Source organism: Odontomachus brunneus, unplaced genomic scaffold (genome assembly GCF_010583005.1).
Source record: "Odontomachus brunneus isolate Ranch 3 - 2012 unplaced genomic scaffold, Obru_v1 Obru_scaffold_014, whole genome shotgun sequence".
Taxonomy (NCBI): domain Eukaryota; kingdom Metazoa; phylum Arthropoda; class Insecta; order Hymenoptera; family Formicidae; genus Odontomachus; species Odontomachus brunneus.
Window position 1 is genome coordinate 1818932 of NW_022639464.1, and position 12271 is coordinate 1831202.

At 30.7% G+C, this 12271-nt stretch overlaps 1 pseudogene; it reads left to right on the forward strand.

Annotated features, from left to right (window-relative positions):
• The window catches only part of LOC116841210, a 15784-nt pseudogene extending 12544 nt beyond the window's left edge, over positions 1 to 3240 (forward strand).
• Positions 3241 to 12271: the final 9031 nt, after the last annotated feature.

The following is a 12271-nucleotide window of genomic DNA, read 5'->3' on the forward strand; positions in this document are numbered from 1 at the left end:
CATCACGGGAGACTTCTACAGGCGACAATTAATCCGTTTAAAGCGAGCTATAGCCGAAAAACGTCCAGAATATGCGACCAGACACGAGTCCATAATCTTTCACCATGATAACGCTCGGCCTCATGTTGCTGTTCCGGTTAAAAACTATTTGGAAAATAGCGGATGGGAAGTTCTGGCTCACCCGCCTTATAGCCCAGACCTTGCCTCTTCCGACTACCATTTGTTTCGATCGATGCAGAACGCTTTGACTGGAATACACTTCACTTCAGAACAGGGAATCAAAAATTGGCTCGATTCATTCTTGGCTTCAAAAGATGAACGCTTCTTCCGCGACCGAATCCATAAATTGCCAGAAAGATGGGAAAAAGTAGTGGCTAGCGATGGACAATACTTTCAATAATGTATTAATTATTAATTCATTTTATCATTCAAATAAATGCGTTTTTCAAGCAAAAAAACGGACCGAATTAAGTTGTACACCCAATAAATAAATATATTTATTCAAATGTTTTAGTTACAATAACATGTTATTTTTTAAATTGTAATGAGCAATAATTCACTTTAAAAATATATTTAATAAAATTTAAGAAATATTTTATCTAATGTGAAATTATTTTAAAACAAAAAAAGAATAAATGTTATTGAGACAACCGTTGTTCAAATTTAATTCAACTTTAATTCAACTTTATAATCCATTAAATAATAATAACCTATTTATTAATATAACCTAATAACCTAGGTCATTATTATTAAATGGATTATACAGTTGTTTTGAAACAATTAATCTTAAATAAATATTTAACTCTTTTTTACAATATCCAAAAATTGTAATTCAGAAAATATTTTCTTTAATTTGAATAAACAATATCAACAGAATTTGATATTTTCAAACATTTTTTTCAGTTTAAGTAAAACAATTTTTACAAAATAATATATTATTATTGAGTAAAATAATTAATTGATTTGAAAAAAATATTAATTTAAAGTTATTTCCTCAATTTGAAAATATTGTATTTTTTAGTTGTAAAGAATAAGTTATTCAATTTGAGCAACGATTGTCTCAATAACATTTATTTGCTATTTGTTTTGAAATTATTTCACGTTGGATAAAATATTTCTTAAATTTTATTAAATATATTTTTAAAATAAATTATTACTCATTACAATTTAATAAATAACTTCTTATTGTAAGTAAAACATATTTGAATAAATATATTTATTTAAATTAAATAAATTTTTAATAAATTTTTAATTTTTTTAATTTATAATATATTTATTTAAATTAAATAAATTTTTTTTAAGTGTAGTTTAGTCTTCAGGATTTATATGGAGAGTAGGAGACAAGAGAGAAAGTAGATCTTGAAGGACGAAATCAAATTTTGGTTTCGTCGGAATTATTACAATTAATTAACGTGGTAGGAATAACAACGGAAAAATAAAGAAAAAAAATGAAAAACTTATTATAACCGGATAAAGCGAGTTTAGAAGTGGTGCCAAAAGTCCAAGGAGTGATCCCAGAAGTAAAGAAATAAGAAGAAGTCGGAGTAAGAATAACGGACTAAATGTAAGAGTGAAGTAGTGAAGTAGTAAGTGGAGTCCGCGGCGCGAAGTCGCGGTTTTATAGGGTATCAGTTGGGGGTGGTTTTGGTAGGAAAATGTGAATTCTCGGGGAAACTAGGTTGGATTCGTTAAAGTAGGTAGGTATGGAGTAACGTTGCAGTCAGTAATAGGTAAGGAGGTAGGGTTAGGAAGATTTTTTTGGCTAGGGATGGAGAAAATCGTATGTTTAAAAGACGTGATTATTGGAGGATTTTCAGGTGAGGGAATCTTCGGATAAAGCGGTAGAGGATGATGCAGGTTGGAAAAATGAGTCAGGATGTTTTGTTTAATGTAATGGCAGCTTCTTTTGATTTTGTGAATAAGAACGTCGGAATATGCTTTAGGGATTAGGAGGGTTTTCGATTGCGTATTTCCCAGGGTTATCTGGGATTATCGTTGGAATTTTTATTGTGGAAGTCAAAAAACCCGTTGATGATTTGGAACTATTTGTCGAGTGTCGACAGAAGGAAGGAAAGATAAGTTGTATGACTCACGAGGGAGTAAAATTGCTAATTTGGCTATCGGATAATTTAAGTATTGTTCCGGATATTTGTTTGGAACTGTCCGCAAAGCAGACGGACAGAGAAAAAGTATTTCTTATACCTGGAATCGAAAGTTGCGGAAGCATATTTAATTCGTTGGCTCCAAAAATCAAAGCTCCCGCGACGTGTTTGCATGGTGCAAATAACATCTTCACATTCGAATCTGCGTTGCAATCAGCTGTCACGTTATTACCTGTACGTACAAATATAATGGCAAAATATAATTACATACATGATAATCTAGTGTTTTTATTTTAGAAGACTTAAAACCGTATCATGTAAATTAAAAAATTATTTAAAATAGCAAATTGCGTATATTTGTTTATTTCTATCATGTTCTAACAAGAATGAAGAATTCTGTAAATTTCGTATTAGTTGGTTCATATGGATCAGTAATTTCTATTGAGTTGGCAAGACTGGAGGTCAAAAATTTCACAGGACGATTAATTTTAATCGATGGCGTACCCGAACTGATGAAAACTATGAAAAAATATTTTCAATACTTTCCTTTCACTACTATTCAGGCATTTCAGAATAATGTTCTTTTAGGCCTTATGGATTTATTTTACTTATTTGACAGTACAATGGTAGGTTTTTAAAGAAAATACATTAGGCTGTGATGCACAATAATTAATACACCACAATTGTTAACAGATCCGTTTGGAATTGTCCAAGCATGATACGTGGGAGCAAAAGATGAATGCTTTCATCAGATGTATTCCAGATGAAGCTTTCCATATAACTTCTGTTGAAAATTACAGATATATCTCACATCAGTTTACAAACATCTACTTGCTCTTGATGAGTACGATACGTCTTCATTACCACTGCTAAAATCACCAATCCTTTTGCTAAAACCCACAGCTTTATTTATGCCTTATTGCCAGCATGATTATAGCTTAAGCAAGGTAATCTTAATATATAGACGTATATCAAGAAAGCGTACATTTTCAGAAACCGCTTGACAACATATTTAATATTTATCTAGGTGACTGAAGGTAGCGTGCAAATTTATTACGCGGAGGGTAATAATACCACAATATTGGAAAACGATCAACTTGCGGCTGCTATTAACGGAGATATCGTTATAAACAAATAATCTTACTAGATCTGACTCAATCAGAAGATAATCCAATATCTTCAGATGCTCTGCGGATCATTTTATTGGCTACAGAGTATCTGAAGATAAGTCAAATCCCCATTTAACATATAATTATTTATAGGTAGGCGGATGGCGTCTGGCGTCGCCTTTATGGCATGGTTAACTTGAAGATAATTAAATCAAAAGTTAATAGTTACCAATGAAATGTAACTAAGTTAAGTTAAAGTTATTCAACTTTTTGATGTTTTAACTTAACTTTTAACTTTTTAACTAAATGCTACCCAACTCTGTCATTAACAATGAATAAAGGAAGAAATATTTACACCAAATAATAAAGAAAAGTGCAAACGCGCATGACATGCTGCTTTATACGAGCGATTCATTGGTAACGATATGACTTAAACGTTAGTTCTCTCCTAAGTATTATCCTAGATTCTATGCATTATATGGAAATTGCAATTGGTTTTGCAAACCTCTTTCCGCCTTACATCGTAAAGTCGTTACAACATCTTTAGAAATGCGCGCGAACGAAGGAGCTACGTTGCACAGTTTCAATAGTCAAGCATACAAAAAGCTTAACGAGATGGGAAGCGCACATTACATTATACTTTCTTTGGTTAATTACTGACAAGGAAACATAGGCAACCCGAAAATTCAGAAAATTCTGAAACATTGTGTGCAAGTAAAGTAGTACATCCATAATATAAACTATTTTTTGTTTCTGCTAAATTTTGATTTAAAAGGGTGAAACCACCCCTCGAAATTAATGAGTGGGCAAAGGGAGGTTTAAAAGTTTTTCATTGTTGCAAAATTTGAATACACTATTGCAAAGAGTATAAAATATTCTATCACTTTTATGTAAACTATTTTTTCACATGTCTTGTATTTTAGGAAATATTCGCTAAAAATAAAAATGTTATGTTTTTTTGAGAGGTGGTTTTACCGCCTTAAATCGAAATTTAGCAGAAACAACAAATAGTTTTATGTTATGGATGTACTATTCTACTTGCACATAATGTTTCAGAATTTTCTGAATTTTCGGGTTGCCTATGTTCCCTTGTGAGTAGTTATGCGTTTAGTGGATGCAGCGGTAGATCACCACAGTATGTAAGACGTGTGGCTAGTCTTTTTGGGTGTTTGTATAGGACCGTTGTATACCGCTCCCTTATATGTACATGTTAAAAAAAAAATAGAAAAAGAAGATGAAAAAGAGTAATACAAGAATCATGTAGACCTAATGTTTCGTAATTCGTTCGAGCATTTTCGTATTTCTATACTGGCATACTGTATGTACTAAAGTGTTGAACAAAACGCATCTCGATATGACCTCACCTGAGTTACAAGAACGAATCATCCACCGATCTCTTTCACTTCTTCCACTTCACTCACAGCAATTCCATCGAACTGAGACATCTATTATCGACCAAAACCGTTTGATATGTAAGTATTCATAGACGTTTAACTTCTACTATTTAGTGTTTATTTTATAACTTACTGTTATTCACGGGTGTCTTACACTCAGACAAAGAAATGGAGAGATTATTTCTAATTGAATAATGTATATCCCAGGGAGAAAAGATCATCACCACTATAGATACGTGATGAAGAAAACTTGAAAGTCTCACATAGGCAGATATATATGGAAAACTTAGTGTACACGCCATGTTACGATATCGTTGAAGTGGACAATATACTCACTGACCAGAAAACACAGAATATAACAATTATATAACACAAAAGTAACACTGAACATACTTTATGAAACAGTGATTATATGGGTATTAAGTCTTTCAGATTGGATGATGGAGACTCTGTGTTATTGGAATCGAATCTTAAAAAAAAATCTATATATATATATATATATATATATATTCTTTTTCTACATGAACGGACGACGTTACGAGGAAAAGTTATTTCCAATTATTGTTTTTTGATAACCTTATTAGTCTAGCTTTAATCGGTTAACTACAATTTTTTCCGTAATCTCAAATAACTTTTTTTTCAAACATTATTGTCGCAATTGGTGCTACTTCTGAAGTATTGGACCATTCCAAAAATCCTTACATATCTAACATAGAAAGAAGAAAAATACACTATAGACGTTTAGTGTTGAATAATATCACACAGCTGGACGTAAACATTAAAATGCAGTTAATGAGCTTTCATATATAGGAGTCACGCAATTGGGAAGGGTTATATCTCAAGTTTGGTTAATAATACAAAAAAGATGTGGAGGAAAAAGTGAATGGTATAAAAAGGTTTACTTTCCTACGAGTTTACTTTCTTCATAAATGCAACGATGCACCTATGAAATGCAAATGCACTCTTATTTTAAATGGAACAACATATTTTTTTTTATATGGATCGATTCTTCGGAACAGCCTGCGTAAAAAGGTGTTAAGGTACAATGTAAAAGAAACGAACAATTCGTGAGATATTTGACATTCTTAGTCATTTATTAAAGAAGATGTTCGAACGTTCCGCTTTCACATAGTAAACACTCCATATATCATTTAACAAATTTAAGGTGATTTGACTTTTCTTGATTCCTTTTTGTGAGGTTACTTCAAAGATAAAGTGTATTTGCGTCCATTTGTTTCTGTGGAAGACTTAAAAGAACGAATTGTATTACATTGTTCTAAAATAAACAGTGATCACCTTAACCTTATCTGTTATAAAAAAACATAAGAAAACGATGAAGAGTTTACTATGTGAAGACGCAACGTTCGAACATCTTTTTTAATAACTGACTAAAAATGTCAAATATCTCATGAATTGTTCATTTCTTTTACATTGTACCCTAACAGTTTTTTATGCAGGCTGTTCCGAGGAATTGATCCATATAAAAAAAATATGTTATTCCATTTAAAGTAAGAGTGCATTTTTTAGGTGCATTTAAAATAAGAGTGCATTTAAAGTAAGAGCATTTAAAGTAAGAGTGCATTTCTTAGATGCATCGTTGCATTTATGAAAAAAGTAAACTCGTAGGAAAGTAGATCTTTTTATACCATTCAACTTTTTCCTCTACAACTCTTTTGTATTATTAGCCAAACTTGAAATATAACCCGTCCCAAATGCGTGACTCACTCTGTATATATATTATGGTTAATTGTAAATAAAATTGAAACAAATATATATACAATATTATAAATACAAAAAAGTAATTCCTTTTATTTTTCTGATAAATGCTTTATTTTACGCATTAGTTTATTTAAAATAGAGATACACAGATGTAATAAAAAAAAATATATAAGTGATTATAATATGTATATGTATGTATTTCGAAAGTTACTATAAATTATGAATTTTCCATCGCCGTATTTTGTAAGTAAAATTATCAATAATCCTGAGACTTGTGTATAATGTCTGTAGATTAACTTTTATTATAGCAGCTTGATCAAAATTTCACATGTAATATAAAAGATATTAAAGATATAAGTTAAAAGTAACATGTGTTAGTCTCAAGAAACATGCATAGAAAGTGTCAACTTTTGTTGCAGATATCTCAGTTCTCGAGCAATCAAACTTCTTTTAATTACACGAGCAGTTAGATAATATTTTCCTGTGTAAATAATGCAAAGTTTCATAAAATTCACGCTAAACTGGTTTCATAATACTAGTTTCATGTTACATGATACATTATGTTCGATGGATCTACAGAGTGCTACAATTATTACACATGAAAAAAATATTGGTTGAATTAACATTATAGCAACATAAATAAACGCGTTTTTTAGGCAGAATTTTTAAATTAAATTTTATGAATAAAATTCTGTTCTTAATTAATTCGAAATCTTGCCAATATTCCTTCTCCGTGTATTTTTACTTATAAAATTTTATAAGATACTTCAGAATATCTCCTTCGTTGGCAAGTTATATGAAAAATTGCACGAATAGCAAGATTTATATTCTACTTGTCTCCGCAAACGTTCCAATAAAATAGATTAGTATCAACGACAGCGACCAGGAGCGAGATATCAGTGTCAGCGTTTCATGCGTATATACGTCGAGTTATGAACGAGTTTACGGACATTCGAGCAAGTTACGTCCCGCTTTGGAAAGTCGTTCGATCTCGAGCGATCTTGAACTTGCCCGATGAGAATCCAGTGAGAACGCGACAGTATGACGAAAAAGTCAGTCATCTCACTTTTCAATCGAGTTCGTTTCTTCCCTCTTGTCTTTTACGAGACGTTTCACTTGCGTAGTCTCGGATGGAGAGTAGAGAAAACGCTAGTCTCGAGAAGTTGTGTCCTATTAAAGTCTTAAGCTTTATTACCAGTCATTCTGGCTGCAACAAGACATAAAAATTTAAGAATTACTCAGTAACTCAACAACAACTGCATGATGACAACTTCCAAATTGTCTTGAGGAATCAATACACGACGGCTGTTTTATCTCATCCTGCTAAACTACTATAACTGTTTGAAAATGCTGAGAGTGCACAGAGAGAACGGTTTTTTTGGAATTAATACTCCTATTTATTTGGTTTAAATTTGTTGAATTCAAACATAACAAAATCTCATAACAAGTATTTGTTTCATTAAATTGAATCGTGTTGTTTGATGGAAAAAAACACTATTATTTAAAGAAAATAAAATTATATTTTCAATAAAATAATTGTTATAATTAGCTTATATTTTAAATTTTGTTTCTTTGAATAAAATTATATTATTTGATTGAAAAATGTTATTGCTTTAAACGTTTCTCATTGTAATATATTGTTTGGATTAACTAATGTAATGTTTAGTCCAAATCCAAGAGCAATCATGGCGTCACTGGCTCGTTAATTTACAGTGGATTGTATAACGGTTTAATACAACAAAGTTGGAAACTCACTGAATTGTTAAAATTAAGAGTCATTACTAACTGATTTACGTAATAATAATATAATTAATAGAATTATAAAGAACACTAAATAATTATAAATAATAATGGTACAAATAATAATTAATAGTAATATTAATTAATAATATAATTACTGAATAATCCTATTAACAGTGACCCTCAATTTTGATAGTTTGATGAGGTCCTAACTTTGATCATCACATTTGAATTGTCTTGCAACTTATTATATATTCTGTCAATATTTATTACATATCAACTGTTGCTGCATTGTTTTCAACGATTACCTGTACTTCTTAAATTTTTTGGAGTGAAAAGTGGCGGTATTTTTACTCGAGGCGATAATAAAAATACTGCCACTCGTAATCGCAAGAGTGAATGTTCCGCTCAAGATTAGTGTGGATTCTGAGTTCACACATACGGACGGATGTTTCAATCGACCGGAGTGAATATGTTCCTCTGACTGTGTAATGTGTAAGATTTACTCTTCAGTAAAAATATTCACTCAACGATTCAGAATGGAGAATTCGCTCTATAGAAATGAAAGATGACTCAAATTCGAGTGACTCGGGTGTCACTTTGCTTTCTGATGAAATTTCACTCCAAGGAAATTCAGGGAGTAAGCATGACATGAGAAAGCTTTCTAGACATTATAAGGATGCATTATAAGTATGATGTTACACTAACATCGTTAAAGTTGTGCATTATTAGTATGATGTTACAATTATTATCTCAGAGTTATTTGACATTATTAATTCTTTGACGATAATTGAAGTCAAGCAAATTGTAACCGCAACCTAGACCATAGTCAGTAAAAAGAATAGATTTATTTCATCACGAGATTATTTAGATGTAAAATCTCGATGGAAGGAGGGCTCACGTGATGAAGTAATAAAAAGACTGTCAGTAATGCGAAAAAAAGAAATGTCAAGTGTTAAAATTATTTACACAAAATTATTTAATTTTCTTAAACAAAATGAGAAAATTAAATGAAAAAATTTTCTTCTTTGAACTAAACAGATTCTTTGGATTGAATAATAAAATTGCTTAGAAAGTTAAAAAAATAGTATTCATTGCATCAAAAATTAATTTAAAGTTGGACTACCCCAATAGATAAATTTTTTGAATTTAATAAAATTTATTGAATCCAAAGATATCGAAGATTCTCTCGACGTAGCTAATCAAATGATTTGTAATCGTATTTATTGAAAAATGTTCCGAATATTAATATTTTTCTTGTACTTGTAATTATTATAAGAATTATTTTTTTTGTGTTAACAAATTACAATTGATGAGAAGAAAAAAGAAGCTTTATTAAATTTTGCATATTAATAAGGATAAAGAATAGTTAGTTTCTCAATTACGTTATAGAACCATACACAGTTGTGTATATTCTTCATGTATAACATACTTGTAATTATTATAAGAATTATTTTTTTTGTGTTAACAAGTTACAATTAATAAGAAGAGAAGCTATATTAAATTTTGCATATTAATCATGATAAAGACTAGTTAGTTTCTTAGTTACGTCATAGAACCATACACAGCTGTTTATCCCTCATGAAAGATATCATTTGGGTAATGCGCTATTTGCACAGCTGCTTGATAGGTCGTAGTTCTGCTGAAAAGGCTATCAAAACTGAAAGTTTTAACCAAAGTGGCGCGCTTCTTTTTATGGTAATACACTCCACGTATACTTGTACACGCATTACATTAACCATATCACGTTATATAACGCGAGTGGCTTTACGACACTTCACGAAGTGGAAGCATATGTCTCACGGAGAGCACGTTGAGAATCCCGAGATCGCATACTATTTATGATCGTGTGTTTCCATCCCCGCTTCTTCGCGCCAGAGGTTACGCAGTGCGTAATGAAAAGGAGGTATATGACATTCAACATGTCAGAGGATTAGAAGATATAAAAATCTGATGGCCGGCAGTAATTTTGGTTGGACAGATACTGCTGATTGGGTCGCTGTTATACGTGTAAAAGAAATCAAGGCTCTTTCGTTAAAATTGACAGACCGTTTTTCAAGTTTGCGCAAATAGAAAAAATGTTATTGCGACTTGCGCGATGTATTTTTTTTATTTTACCATGAAGTAATAAAACGTGACGCAACTTGTGTATTTACACAAGCGGCATATGAACGTTTGGTTTTCTCGCTTACGTGATTCCGATTACGTTCTTTTTTTCCTTTTTTTTTTGGAGTGTGTGCTTCCATGCGTTTTGGAGTGTGTGCTTCCATGCGTTTACCGCTTACCAATTTTTACAGATGCTATATCTGGTTTTTGTAGTGATTAATATGTAGGACGATTGCATATCCATTAGTTTGTTGATTGTTGATTCTCACAACGATTTACGTAACGCTCGTGTTGACTATAGTTATCGTGCCTTTATTTTCCAATATTGTCTTAAGCGGCATAGTTACATTTCAATCACATATTAACGCAAATTATTATTGATAAAGCTGTTACGATCGCATTCTATTTATTTAATAGTATTGTCTAATACACATTTAAAACAATTACAATTATAATGAATGTTTATTCTCTGTTACGTATAAGAGAGAGAGAGAGAGAGGTTTCTGAAAACGATTTAAGAAATTACTAATGATATTTAGATTGTCGTATTTTACGTTTCGCGTTTTTTATATGCGGTTAACTTATTTTAACATTTGCGTAAATATAACAATTAGAGATATTTATACTTAGAGATAGTTTCCTAAGAAACAAAAATTGATATCATTGTTTATTCATAACGCGGTACAAAGTTACAAGAAATAGAATTTTACTATAAGGAATGTTACAAGAAAAGAACATTTTCCAACAATTTTGTAATATTATTATAATTAGCTAACTACTAGCGTGATTTTTGTTTAGACTCGCGGAATGTAATAATAATCGTTGTAACTGCAGATCTCAGCCCTTCTTGTAACTCGACAGGTAAATATATACACTGTATCCTTCACGATGTGCTTTTCTATGCGAATATATTCAGAGGTACAAGAAAATTTGCGGTATTCTATACGTTTATGACGCTTGAATCTTGGATGCATGTGAGGCACTTTCACTGAGAGACACTTTATATTGTATACATATGGTATATTCATGTACGCAAACAAATGATTTATTAAAAAGAGAAGAATAAGTCTTTTTAAATGTAAAAAGTATGAAAAATAAATATTAAATTTAAATGTAAAAAGTTTTAAAAATAAATATTAAATCAATACTAAAGAAATGTTTATTTAAATATTATTTTAAATGTACACGAATCACGGATAAAACCTTTAGTCTCTGAGAATACAAAAGGCATGCTAAGAAACGTGCATGTACTTGGCATAATATGAGATAAAATATAACATAAAAACAAAAAGATCTTACAAAGGTAAAAAATACGCCAAGTACATAAAGACGAGTGAATTGTCTCTAACAAAAACCCTCTATAAAAAACCTAACAGAAACCTCAATTAAAAACCTCTATAAGTGGTTATATAAAGAAGCAACCTAACAAAACATTTTTATCTAAAAGTTATAAAAATAAAACTCAATTAAAATATATGAAATCAGTAAAATGATCCAAGCACATGATTCATTATTATTAAATTACAATAAATTATAATTAATGATCCATTATTATCAAGTTACAATAGATATAACTGATATAAAATGACTGATGACAATTTATAAAAATCAAACTCATATAACAAACTCATAACAAAACTTAAAAAATTAAAAAAAAAAACATTTTTGTACATAATAATCGAAGTAAAGAATAAAAACATGTGTGAGTCGAATTTGGAATATTAGTCTTCACTATAAAAATATAAAATTTGTATGTGTTTGTTGGAAGAGGAAGGACGCATATGTGCTTGTTTTGATACTTTATTTCCCGAGATATTTTGTTGAAAGTACGATCGTCGCAAAAATTCCGGAAAAGCTTCTTAGTAACGTTATATACCATAAACATAGTCACATTTCGATCTCACTCTGTCATTCTCGGACTCGTCTTTATATATTAGGACCTTAACTTAGTTTCCGCCCGCAAATGTTAGATGGCAATGCAAACAGTTCTAGTAGTCATTACTAACGAAACAGGTAGTTTGTGATTAATTTCGACATTTCTCGATAACATTCAGTCAGCATACACAATTATTTTCCTAAACAACAATTTCTTTTGCTTTGT